Source organism: Cupressus sempervirens, chromosome 4, assembly GCF_028749045.1.
Source record: "Cupressus sempervirens isolate cs-2001-9-10 chromosome 4, ASM2874904v1, whole genome shotgun sequence".
NCBI classification, from domain to species: Eukaryota; Viridiplantae; Streptophyta; class Pinopsida; order Cupressales; family Cupressaceae; genus Cupressus; species Cupressus sempervirens.
The window spans coordinates 356946001-356960261 of NC_143121.1; the positions used below are offsets into that span (position 1 = coordinate 356946001).

Sequence of the window (14261 nt, forward strand, 5' to 3'; positions counted from 1 at the left end):
CACGGTGTTCGACAAAAATCTGGCCATGATGTCTAACAAGATCTAGCCTATAATCATGATGGATATCAATGTGTCTAGTAGAATACAGCCTATAACAATGACACCAATAATTTTCATGATGGATATCAATGTGTCTGGAAAAATCCTACCTATAACCAGAATAGTTGATTTTCATGGTGTTCAACAAAAACCTAGCCATGATGTCTAGCAAGATCTAGCCTATAATCATGATGGATATCAATGTGTCTAGTAGAATATAGCCTATAAAAATGACACAAATAATTTTTATGATGGATATCAATGTGTCTGGCAGAATCTGGCTTAAAATAATGACACAAATAATTTTCATGATGTCCGACAAGATCTAGCATATAATATAGTCTAAATAACTAGAATAGTTGATTTTCACAGTGTTCAACAAAAATCTAGCCATGATGTCTAGCAAGATCTAGCCTATAAGCATGATGGATATCAATGTCTCTGGTAGAATACAGCCTATAACAATTGTAGGATATAGCCTAAAACAATGACACCAATAATTTTCATGATGGATATCAATGTCTCCAGCAGAATCTAGCTTAAAACAATGACACAAATAATTTTCATGATGTCTCGCAAGATCTAGCATATAATCATGATGGATATCAATGTGTTTGGCAGAATCCTACCTATAACAATGACACCAATAACCTTCAATACTTTCAATTTTTAAAGGTTGGTCATCTAATTATAAGCTCATCACCTTATAATAGAGACCTTTAACAAAATATGAAAGATTGTCACCTTCCATTTAACAAGTTTGCAAACAATAATTAAATATAATATTTATGAATAAAATTTACAAAAAAATGTAAGTACATATTTGTCATACCAAGTTTAGATCTAAAATAATCTATTTTCACTCTTGCAAGAGGTTTGGTGAAAATGCAATCATTTTGATCATTTGTGTTAACATAGATCAACTTCATCACATTCTAGTCAATCATGTCTCTTATATATTGGTAAGGAGTCTCAATATGCTTTCACCAATTATGGAACACTGGATTTTCTAAAAGTTTGATGCAACTCTAATTGTCACAATTGATTATAGTAGAATCTAACCTCTTTCCAAATAATCCAAATAATAGTATTCTTAACCAAACTGCTCCATGTGCTCCCATGGAGGCTGCCATATATTCTATTCAATAGAACTCAAAGCAACTGTAGGTTATTTTTTGCTAAACCATGATACCATTACTGATCCAAGATCGAAGCAACATCTAGTGGTACTGAAAAAATGAGAGATCCCATAATTTTTCTATAGAGGGTAGGATCAATAGATTCTAAATGTGTTGCTGTCATGCCCAAAATACAAGACAAAAACACAATTTTTTTTTTAAAATTTTAATTTATAATAAACAATTCCACTAGATTTGAATAGTTTAATTTAGTTAGAACAAAGGTACAAAGAGGGCATCGAACAGGTTCTTCAATCAAGAGCCTTGATATTCCATTTAGGTTTAAGAACAAAATGTATGAATAGATTGTTTAATTTGAGCATTCATTATTAAATCGATTAATTAAATTAAACAATTCAATTTTTAATTAATTAAAAGATTCGATACATTATCACTGATTTACTTTTAAAGATAATTCGACATGAATTGTGATCCCTTCACTACCTACTAACCTTATCTTAATAACTTAAATGACATAACAAATTTTAATCATGTAACTCTAAGCTTTATTATAATTACATAATAAATTTCAACTTTAATCTAAAATAATTACATTCAAATCGATAATCTATTTAAGCTAAAACATCCCCAACTATAGAACTATAACTCAAAAGTAATTACTACTAAATAGTAAAATAAAACTTAATATTTTTACCTTTTAATCTAACATTTACTAACAACTTCTAGTTTTCAAGCTTTATTAATCTAAACATACACCAAATGAAATAATACTAATTAAGATTTTTAAAAACAAAAAAATATAATTGTTAACAAATTAAAACTAACTAATAAAACATCTTCTTCTTTTTCAAGAAAAAAAAAAGATCTAAAATAACAATACTAACTAAATCTTATTAATAAAAAAAATGCTAAAACAAATCTAATTAAAGGCTAAAACTAAATTAAACTTAAACTAACCTTAATTTATAACTAACTTAATTTAAAACTCTTTAAAAAAATTAAAACAACTAACTTAAACAAACAAGCTTAATTTAATACCTAACATAAAATATACAAACCTAAACTAATAAAAAGACTTCCTACTTTTTAAAATTTCAAAACTACATCTAGGCTCATGTGAGCCCTTCTTAACTTTAAATTAAAAAAAAATCTAAAACTAATACCATGCTGAATACATTTAGAACTTTAAACTTTTTAACCTAAACATCCCATGTGGGCATAATTATGAAGCTCTCCACACTGCCCAAGGAGGTGTACACAACCCCAAAAAAATCTACCAAGAAAGATACACCAGTTGGACTGGGCAAAAAGGTCAAAAGGTAAGTAATAGTTTTAATTTTTTTTTTAAAAACTTTCATTAGTCATGAGGCTACTTAATGGCTGCAAAAATACTATGGAGAATGTACATGGGTTAAGTCACCATAAATGATTTTTGAGTTGCTTTAAACTCCATCTTGTCCCTTTATCCAAATCTGACACCTAGGAAAAAGTGGGGAAGTTATTTCATAAAGTTTATTTCGTAAGAATTTTGGCTTAGGATATTTGAGAAATTAGATATTTGTGTATAGATTTATATTGGTTATTATTATTATTTCTTTTTTTTTGAATTTAAGATTTAAAATAAGAATTTTATAGAGAATATTCTCTGCTACCATTTGAAACATAATTCACTTGCCCATAGAAAGTCCAGAGAGCAAAAAGGCTCTTGTAGGTGCTTTTTTTTTTAAGTATGAAAATTTTTCTAACTATCTAGTTTTTTTTTTGAGAAACATATATATATATATATATATATATATATATATATATATATATATATATATATATATATATATATATATATATATATATATATATATATATATATATATATATATATATATATATATATATATATATATATATATATATATATATATATATATATATATATATATATATATATATTTATTTATTTATTTATTAAACAACCTTTTATTGCAAGGGGGATGTTTATAATTTTGCCAATATATGCCTTCCAATTAAACCTTATAACAAGAGTGTATGTTTTTTTTTAAAAATTGGATTTTACAATCACTTAATTGGCACAAGAATATTGAATCATTCGTATCTATTATCAATGTAAAATTATTTGTTTCCAAGGGTCACAATATGAATCAAATTTTCTACATAACATACTTTCTTCCTTAGCATAATTGAATTTGAAAATTTTATAATTAATCATCACCATTTAATCTATTTTTTCACACACATACACATGAATTGAAATAACATAAGATACAATGCAAGGAGGTTTTCTCAATGTTTTCTCTCTATTAGTTAACCTGGTTCAAGGCTCCATTGCGAAAGAACCAGTAAGAAAACCTGACATCCTTGCCAAATGCATCAAAATTTAAATACATTTTTACATAATGTTACAACTTAATTGAATTCTCTTCTAGGTCTTTCACAAGAGATCTTTTCCAATATCTTCAATGCATCAAGGGAATCATGGGAAAGACAAGAACCAACCTAGAGGTAAAACAACATAATATGATGAACAATTCAAGCATGCATCCCCCAACCTAGTTTTGCACAATAGGTTCAACATTGAACCAAACTAGGGGGAAGGTGGATTTTCTCAATAGGATACCCATAACATAGCCCTTTCGAGGCTAAAACTCAAGAACTTCTGTTCTTCTACAAATGCCCTTTTGAGGCGAATACAACAAGGATTTTTCATTCCTTCCCTTCTTCAAGAATTCAATTTTTCAAACAAGGTATGTGATGACAAGTAGGGACCCATACACCCTACTCTCTTTCTCTTTTCTCACCATGAGAGGAGACTCTACACTATTGAGGTCCAACTAAGGCGCTTCCCCTGTACATGGCTACTTCTTCCCTATCCAATGGTGAGTAATGCCAAAACAATCTCCATGAAATCTCCCCTCAAAATTTCAAAGCAAAGCATAAGAATGGAATCCAAGAACAAGTTAACATCCCTCCCAAACAACCTCAACACACATACAAGCAATACAAAGAACAACACAATGACTTATGCATGAATCAAAGCATGAAAAATATGAAGAACATGATCAAAAGAGTGAAGAACCCTACCTTCAAAAAAATTTATGGTAAAATGACAAGTTGAGAAGAGCTTTTCCTTCCTTTCCTTCAATCTTGAAATTTCTCTCTAAAACTAGAGATTGGGTAACAACCCCAAAACTTCTCCAAAATGCATCTAAATATGATCCTAACTCAACTAGACTTTAGCTAACCCCAAGGTGAAGTTTGAGTCACCAACTCATGAAGGAGACAAATCAATTTTCGCAATCAACCAAAAGTAGGGTTTTTGAGTGACCCTAAAAGTCAACCAAAGAGGCTAAAGGGGTGGAAAGCACTCCCAACCCATATCCTTACCCCTAGGGTACTTAAATTTAATGTTTTTAGGCCTTAAAGACTTAATAGGAACCAAACTAAAGCTAGGAGAATAGTAAGACCAATTAACAACCTTCAAAGAAAGACAATGCAAAATAGCACAAATTAGCAAGGGGTACAGTTCTGTCTTTCCATTAGGTTTGCCGAATAACTATCCTGCACACTCATTGCACACATTAGTAGTTCAAGAATCACATGCATATATGTAAAATATGTATCAAAACAATCATGTAAATTAAAAACATCCATCTTTCTAACAATCAATTGTTTATCTCATTCTACTCATATTTTTTATCATTAAAATTACATAATCAAAGTGTTAGTTCTACATTCATTTACTTCATCATTATACATGTTCATAAAGTATTAAATGGTGAAATAGATATCTGAAATTAAAGCATCACACATCAAATAAAAATAGCATAATAATGTTTGGTGCATCAAAAAGTGTCTCGACATATCGAGTCATGAGCATCAAAATAATAATGTATCAACTATGCAATGATGGGTTAGGGCGAGGCCTCATAGTTGCTTCCTCTTTTAGCTTGTGTAGATTAGTTTCCATTGGAATTACAAGTGGCTTGTTGTCCATCATTCCAAATCTGTTCAAAATATCCTAAGTATATTTTCTTTGATTTAAGAATATCTAATCTTCCTTTTGACATAATTCTAGGCCAAAAAACTAATGTAGCAAACCTAAATCTTTCATGTCAAATTTAGCAGCAAGGTCTTGTTTGCATTTAGCAATTAGATGGTCATCACTTGTTATCAAGAGATCATCAACATAAAGAACTAATATGATCATATCTCCATTAGAGATTTTAAAATATTTATTAGGATCAACTTCATTTTTAGAGTAACCTAATTTGATGAGATAGCTAGCAATTCTTTCATACCAAGATCAAGGAGCTTGTTTCAGGCCATACAATGCTTTCCTTAGTTTGCATACATAAAGATTTTCATTTTTTTATCATGAAACCTCTAGGCTATTCAATATAAACTTCTTCATCTATGACTCTATTTAAGAATGTAGTTTTCACATCCATTTAATGCACCTTCCATCCTTTTGCTACTACTGATTGAAGTAAAATGAGCAATTGGGGCAAAAGTTTCTTCATAATCAATACCTGCCTTCTGTGAAAAACCTCAAGCAACAAACCTTGCTTTATGTTTCTCAATGCTCCCATCTACTACATATTTGATTTTATATAGTCATTTAGTAGAGATGATAGATTTGACTTTAGGTCTAGGTACAATATCCCAAACAACATTTTGTAGTATTGATTGATATTCTTCAACCATAGCATCTTTCCATGCTTGGCAAGTTATAGTTACTAGTGCAATATAACATGATTTGTTTTGATTTTTCTTGACTTCCTTAGTAATTTCATTTGGTTCAATATCATTTTCTTTAGTTAATTTTCTTTCCAAAAATGGTCTCTTTTTGTTACTTGAGATGCTTCTATTTTCTACATCTAGTACTAGACTCATTTCTTCTGATATATTCTCCCTCTGAATTTCAGGTTGTGGACTTTCATGTAAGTCAGTTAAAAGCTCATCATTTGTACTTATAGATAGATTTAATTTAGTATTTTCCTCAAATATGATATCTCTTCTTACTTCAACTAATCTTTTTCCAAGAACATAGGCTTTGTATCCTTTTGATTTTTCACTATACCCAACAAATATTCCTTTCTTTCTTGATGGTTCTAACTTAGATCTTCTTTCTTTAGGTATATGTATATACATAGGACAACCAAAGATTCTGAGATGACTTAAGTTGGGTTTATTTCCTATAAAGACTTCTTTAGGTGTTATATTTTCTAGAATAGAGTGTGGACATTTTGTTTTGTATGTATACAATAGTATTAGTGGCTTCTACCTAGAATGAGAAGTATAGGTTCTGATCATGAAGCATAGCTTTTTTTGCATCAACAATAGTTTTATTTTTTCTTTCTACTACTCCATCTTGTTGAGGATAATAAGGTATTGTATACTCCCTCTTAATCCGAACAGATGTACAAAAGGGTTTGAAATTCTCAGAGGTATATTCTCCCCAATTATCAGATCTTAAAGTTTTAATTTTCTTTCACACTTGATTTCCACCAATTCATTGAATTTGATAACACTTCATTTGATTCTTTAGCTTTTAGAGAGAAAATCCAAGTCTTCCTAGAGTAATCATTGATGAAGGTTATGTAATAGGAGTAGCCTCCTAGGGAGAGAGTTGGCATGGGCCCACATAGATCAGGGTGTATTAGTTCTAGGATTGATTTATACTTGTGTTCACTAAGAGGGAAAGGTTTTTTAATGTCCTTTCCTAGAGCACAACCTTTACATATATTGATATGGTTAGAATTTAGGTTTGGAATTCTAGAGGTAATTTTACCTATCTCTGGTAGTGAATTAAAACCAATATGCCCAAGTCATCTATGCCAAATTTTATTAAAATTTACTATTTCATGATTCAAAGCTCACTTTTGAATGTTACATAGTTTATATAAGGTCTCATCTCTAGTCCCTATACTGATAGCATTTTTTAGACTTGTGTTTTTAGGATAGTAAAAAACTTTGTCTTCATTGAATGTAACTTGACATTCTTCATCCATTAATCCAGAGATTGAAATTTAATTTCTTTTTATTCTAGGTACAAATAGAACATCTTTTAACTTTAATGTGACTCTAGTCCTTAATTGAATAGAGCGGGTCCCAATACCTTTGACTGGATGAGTGGAGTTATCTCTAATCATAACTCATTCAGATCTATAATTTTCAAGCATTTCAAATTTATCGATGAATCCTTTTATATGTTAGGAAGAACCACTATCTATTATCCACATTCTTTCATTAGAGTTTATCTCACTTGATAAAGTAGAGTAGAAAACTAGATTTTCTTCTTTCTCACTTTCAGCTAGTGATGCTAAGATTCATTCCCTTTTAGGAAATTTACTAAAGATATGTCTAAATTTCTCACACTTATAGCATTTAAATTTGGAGAGATTAGTACTATTGAACTTGTTATTCTTTTTCTTAATGTCATGTTTCTTTCCTTTAAATTTCATATTTTTCCCTTGATGATTTGGAGTTGAAGAAAGAGTTTGATTTTCTCCCCCTTTATTTGATACAATACCTCTAGAAATTAATCTTGACTCTTCTGATGTACAATAAATTTTTAGTTGATCAAATTAAGGAATTGTAGGTCTATTGACAACTTGAATGAATGCTTCCCAAGATAGTAGTAATCCTCTAAGTGCTAATATAGAGAGTTCTTGATTTTCTACTTTTTTTCCAATGGAATTTAGGTGATTCTTAATTTTAGAGATCCTTCCAAAATAAGATGAGATTGTTCCTCCCTTATTCATTTTAGTATTCATCAGTTGATTCTTTAGAGTAATCAATCTGTTTGAGTTATTTATTTCAAATGCATTTTTTATTGTTGTGAATACTTCAAAATCTTTCTATAGATTTGAAATGGAAGGAAGTATGTGATCCTTTACAGAGTCTATTATGATTTTTTTGGCTTTATTGTTTCACCTTCTCCAAGTGATTTTTTCTATTTCATCTTCAAGAATTGGATTATTAGATTCAATGAAGGATTCTAGTTCTAGTTCTTCAAGGATTGTGGTAATCCAAATTTTTCATGAAAAAAAGTTTATAGCACCTTCTAGTCCGTCTTCTACTCTTACCTTATTTGACATGTTTGCAGCACTTTTGATAGTCTCTCTACTAAGTAGGCTCTAATATCATGCAAATTTTAGTATATCATGGTTGGTGTAGTCTTATAAAAGTGTTTTGATATGTATTCTAGAATTTAGTAGATAGATGTCTTCTTTAATATCAAACTTTGTCAGAGTTTCTATGTTCTTGCTATAATAATATATTATATTTATCAAAGATCAGTATGCCTAGTTGTCAATATGATCTATAGACTCAAATTTAAACTGATATATATACATGTTGAAACATAATTTAATAGTGGCATGACCCTACATGGTCATGCTCAACATGTACATATACTAGTACTGATTCAAAATTGGTTTAGTTAACCATTAATAGTATTAATGTAATCCATGGGAATAAGTTAGACCCAATAACTATTGTAGGCATAATTCTATGCAAGGGGAGTCACCCAATAATTTAGTTGGAGTGAGGGAGAAGCATTTCATTAATGATTTCAAGAGCATTGGATTATAGTCTATCATCATATTGATTATCAATTGAGTATGACTTGTCAGATATAATTCATTTAAACATTCAAATGCATAAAGGTTATATAGATAAGGAATTATAAAAATATAATGTACTATTAATTGATATAAATTATATATGTATTACTAATTAGGGTAGATGTTTCAATACTATTAACTGCTAACCTTCTTAACATTCTTCATTATCTGAAAATACCTCTTGATTCATTTGGTATTTTCTATGTGTGTATTTTATTGTATATTCATCCTCTGATGATTCCTCTCCCCATCATAATCTACTTGATATTGCATTACATCTAGATTTTTCAACATTTTCATTCTTTTATTCATCCTATATATTATGAGCAATTACACATTAGTCTACCACATGAGGCAATTGGAAAACATCACATCGAGGCTTACTATCAATAAAATGATTAGTCCTTTTGAGAGGGTATAGAGACTCTTTAGTGTGGACCCACTAGTTTTCCATCTTTCCAATTAGTATTATAGGCTATGACTTGTAACCTATATCTATCATTTTTGATAAAAGGATGATTATTTATTTTTTAGGAAAAATTGTTTCTTCCACTTCCCATATTCATCTCTTTCATCATGTTAAAAAACTTGTCAATCTTGTGTTCTTCTTTGTTCTACTTAGAGCCTTAGGATTAAACAATTTAGGATCATCTATTTTCAATCCCTTGCCTACTGCCTTTCTAATTCTCTCCAAAGACAAAGAAATTTTGAAGGCTTGTTGGAGGTGGTAGGATTTTCCTTCCCAATCTCAGAGTTCATCTTATGATCCAAAGAATCTATGTAAAATTCCACAAGCAAGTGGCCTAATGTGTCTAGGGTCTATATTTAGAACTTTATTGAATCTCCTATTAAATTCAAGTATGGCTTCATTCTAATTTCTCTTGATACTGATTAATTCATGTGAAGCAAAACAAGGATCATTATGATTACTAAAATGTTCAATTAATTGATCAACCCATTCCTCTCAACTTCCCAAAGATCCATCAGGTAGACTTCTATACCATTCTTCAACATCTTCAGTCAAGGATTGAACAAATAAATTCATTAGGACATCCTCATGGGCTTTAGTCATTTACTTAATTACTAATTTTAAATTTATTTAATGATTTTCTACTAATACAGTTCCATTCCCAAAGTATTTTGGTATTGCAGCTCTCAAATCCTTTGATATAGGATTTGGAATTCCATATATTCCATAGAAATCCAACTGTCTATATCTCTCCAATGGTACAAGAGCTCTAATATTCTAATTGAACCTCTTTTTTTTGTCCATCATTTCTTTTCATGTTCTAATTATTATCCACATTTCTACCTCTGAGTTGTTTGTTATTTTGTTGATTATTGTTATTACCCACAAATGCATTATAATTTCTAGGATTATTGTGATTGTATGCATTGTTATTATGATGTGCATTGTTGTCGTTATGATTATTAGTAGGTTGTCTATAAATATATCTTCCTCATTTAGTCATATGTGGATTTTGTGTAAGGTTATCATCTATGTTATTCATATCATTTTTCTATTCTTTGTCTAGGTTAATTGTTAGGAATTCTATGAACACCACTGATGCCTATCCCAAGTATTTTTTTTTTCTCTTTTTGATCTAATTCTCTCTAGTGATGGTGTAACACATTGATCTCTAGTTATCCCAATCAATTCTAAGACTTCACTTAGCTAACATTTCATGAAAGTCTCTTACTTTTCATAAACATTGCAAATTCTTTAATCATTTCGCCTACTCTAACATCATCTTCCTTGTCATCTTCAAATTCATCCATTGAAGATTGATTATCTTGGAGGTCTTCAAAATCTTTCTAAAGGAATTTTATCCCTCTTTGAAAAGGGATATCCTTTTGAAATTTAATTTCATTCTCAAGGTTGTTTTCATCTTGGATCTAAGTCCCATGAACTCTATCAGAAGAAAGGTCTCTCTAATTTTCATCCACCTTCCCACAACTTCCAAATATCATATCATATACATTTATGAACCTTATATTATATTTCTTGGGATTTTACTCTTGGTGTTTGTAGGTATCTGTAGGTCACTAAATTTATAAGCTATTAAGTATGTGGTTTTTATAGGAAAGTTATAGTGGAGAAACATGGAAGGTATATTGCTGAAATATATTGATGAAGAAAATTCAGTTCAGATTATTAGTGAGATGCATAGTCGAGTATGTGGAGGCCACTACATAACTAAAAATAGCTCATAAGGTGAATAGGGTTGGATTCTAGTGACCTACACTATTTAAAGATGCACAAAATCTTGAAAAGAAGTGTGATGCTTGTCAGAGGTTCATAGGAAATTTGAAGTTCTTTGGTAACTTACCATTAAGGTTAGTGGAAGTAAAAGAACCATTTCAAATAAGGGGAATTGATTTCATAGGATAAATTATTAAAGAAATCCAATGGTGGGCATTGATGGATTCTAGTGGCAACAAACTATTTCACAAAAGGGGTTGGAGCAATCCCTACCAAGAGGGAAAATAGTAAATTGATGATTGACTTTATCCTAAATAATATTATCATTAGATTTGGTTGTCTAGATGAAATTGTTATAGATAATGCTATGTGTTTCAAATCTGAAAAATATGAAAGATTTTGTGAGAAATATAACATTACTAGATCTACATCATCCTCAAGGGAATTGGCAACCAAAATATAGTAATAAAATTCTATTGAACATCAATTTAGGGATTTTGAATAAAAATAAGAAAGGTTGGGATTCCAAATTACCCTTAGTAGTATGGGTTGATAGGGTAACAAAGAAGAAGGCAATAAGTTGTGTACCTTTTGACTTAGTTTACGGAATACAAACCAGGTTGTCATAGAAAAATCTAAATGGAATGTATAAGTTTATCCAACAATATGATGATGATGTAACATATGAGATGTATGTAAGGCTTGATAATATCTTATAGCTAGATGAAACAAGAAGAGTGAGTTTTGCAAGAAATGTGAAGATACAATTACAAGTGAAACACTTGTATGGTAAAAGGGTATCAGGAATGAAATTTGAGTTGGAAGACCTAATACTAGTTTGGAATGTCAGATAGGGTTAAACATGGGAAGTTTGATCCTATTTGGCTTGGTTCATATTTGATTCATGAAAAGTGGGGTGAGGATTCCTATTTTATCAAATAATTATCAAGATCTATATTATGGAATTTCCAATTCATGGACAATTCTTAAAGAAGTACTTCTATTGAAGGTACTTTTTATTCCATGAACAATAGCTTTCAGTTTCTATACATTTGTAAATACTATAAATTCTAGTAAGTATCATGTATTGTCCCCTATTTTGATTAGATAATTAATTATTTACTCTAACACCCCCCCTTAAGTGCAACTTAGGGAAATGCCTTAAGTTCACAAAACTAAGATGAATGCAGAATGGGTCCCGACAATGAGGCCATGTTAGGTACCCATGTACAATGCAAAAAAATGCAACCTCTGAAAACGAGGAAAGAGAGAAAACCACGTGGGAAAAACCCTCCCCCAAAAAGAGGTAAGAACCTAGTGAAGAACTGAAGAAGCCTCCAACTAGGGAAATTTTCCCTAAAATAGGAACAAGAAGTGATCATGAAGAGCATCACTAAAGCATGAAGAAGCTACAAATCTGCCAAACTACTGATTTGAAGAACCTCCATGGAAGAAGAAGGCACAAACTTAGCATGTCTATATGGTAGATGATCCATCTCACCGAAATGCATAGGTAGCCAGCCACTACAATCGCCTTGTACATAGGATCAACCACTGAATACATAGTTCCCACTATCGAACCATCGAACCACAGATGCATTAGAACAACAACATAACCCCCCCTTAATGCAAATGGGGTGTGATGACAAGCAACTAAGAAGTTGGGCCAAAGTCTCCTGCAGACGAACCAAGAACAACTAGAGAGGAAAAGAGGTACAAACATCGATAAAGACACGGTCAAACAGACTCTGCATGGGGCTAATGTCATGGAAGGGACACTTACTTGACAAAGGGAGAAGGCCTAAAATAGCAAACAACTATCTCCCCCATGGTGCTTTATGAAAATAGTGCATGTACAACTGACTCAAAACAACGTTCATGATCCTCGGAATGCAAAAGTGAGACTTTATCTCAGTGCAATACAAAAAAGTGCTTCAACATGATAGCTACAATGATCAGAACTGAAAACAAGCTAAATCAAAATAAAGTACAGCTAAAAATAAGAGAATCCATGCCAGGAAAATGATCCTCGAGCCTAAAACACTCAAAATATCCACCATATAGCAAAAAAGCCAAAACTATGATAGAAAGAGCATGAGCCAAAAAATAAGAAAAAAGACCATATTTCTAAAAAAGTGATAGAACCAGCTTTCCAAAAATATAAAGTTTTCAAAAAATAGGCATGGGACGCAAAAGATATGCTTGTCGGAGTCAAAAATAGGACTTCAAAATTTGACTAAAAATGGGCAATAAAAATACATCAAAACCTAAAAAATACCTACACCAAAGTCTCTGTCTTGGAACCAGCTTTCTGGCACTTGTTTTAATCAGAAAAATACCTCCGTATGCAAAAGTTATGGCCAAAAAACTATAGGTAGGTCCAAAATGACCTAGAGGGAGAGTGCAAGCAAGGCTGATGATGCAGTGCTAACATCATGCTGATGTCAACAAGTCACAACATTAAAATTGACGGTTTGGAGATCATCACCACAAAAAAGAAGGCCACGTGGATGCCATGTGGTGGGCGGATGACATGGCAAGGGCCACATGGAAAAATGTCACATGGCAGACCTGCCACGTATCAATTAGAGAATGCGCGCTGACTGTGCAGAGTGCAGAGCTGGTGCCGCTGACTAGACTCGGCAGAGCAGTGGGCAGCGCTAAGCGGAGGACCGGGCAAAGAAATCAGGCAGAGGTGGCCAAGTGGAGCACAGAGGTGAAGCGAGGGTGGTTGGACAGTGGCGGATGGGCTGACACTGCCCAACGACAGCTCAGTCGGTTGTAGTGGCCAACGAGCGATGCGCGGGTGGCCGCCTGGTAGTGCGCTGGCGGCAACCCATTTTTATTTTTTTAAAAAAAATTTCAACCCTACATCTGTACAGTCCATACGACAGCGACCTAGAGGCTTCAAAAAATCTTCAAAAATGCCTTGTGTCCAAAATCGATAAGTTTTATATGAATCCTGACTGCAAATGGCCTTTCAGATCCAATGGTGATGTCCGTTTGGTCCCAAAGTGCTCCAAAAAAATGTTAATCCCCTGATTTGAAGAAAAAATGCATAAACAAACTAGGGTTTGTGACTCCAAATCACAGCTTCAAAATTCTTCAACCAAGCAGCAGTAGGAAGGCTCTAATACCATGTTGGAGTTGAGAAAAGCCAACTCCAAATATGCCCAAGATCACCTGCATGCAAGAACCTGTCAAAGAGAAGCCAAGGAGAGAAAGAGAGAGAAGCCAAGG

General features: G+C 31.9%; 1 pseudogene; it reads right to left on the reverse strand.

The window, feature by feature from the left end:
• The window catches only part of LOC149561536 (homocysteine S-methyltransferase 1 pseudogene), a 30083-nt pseudogene extending 24304 nt beyond the window's left edge, over positions 1 to 5779 (reverse strand).
• Positions 5780 to 14261: the final 8482 nt, after the last annotated feature.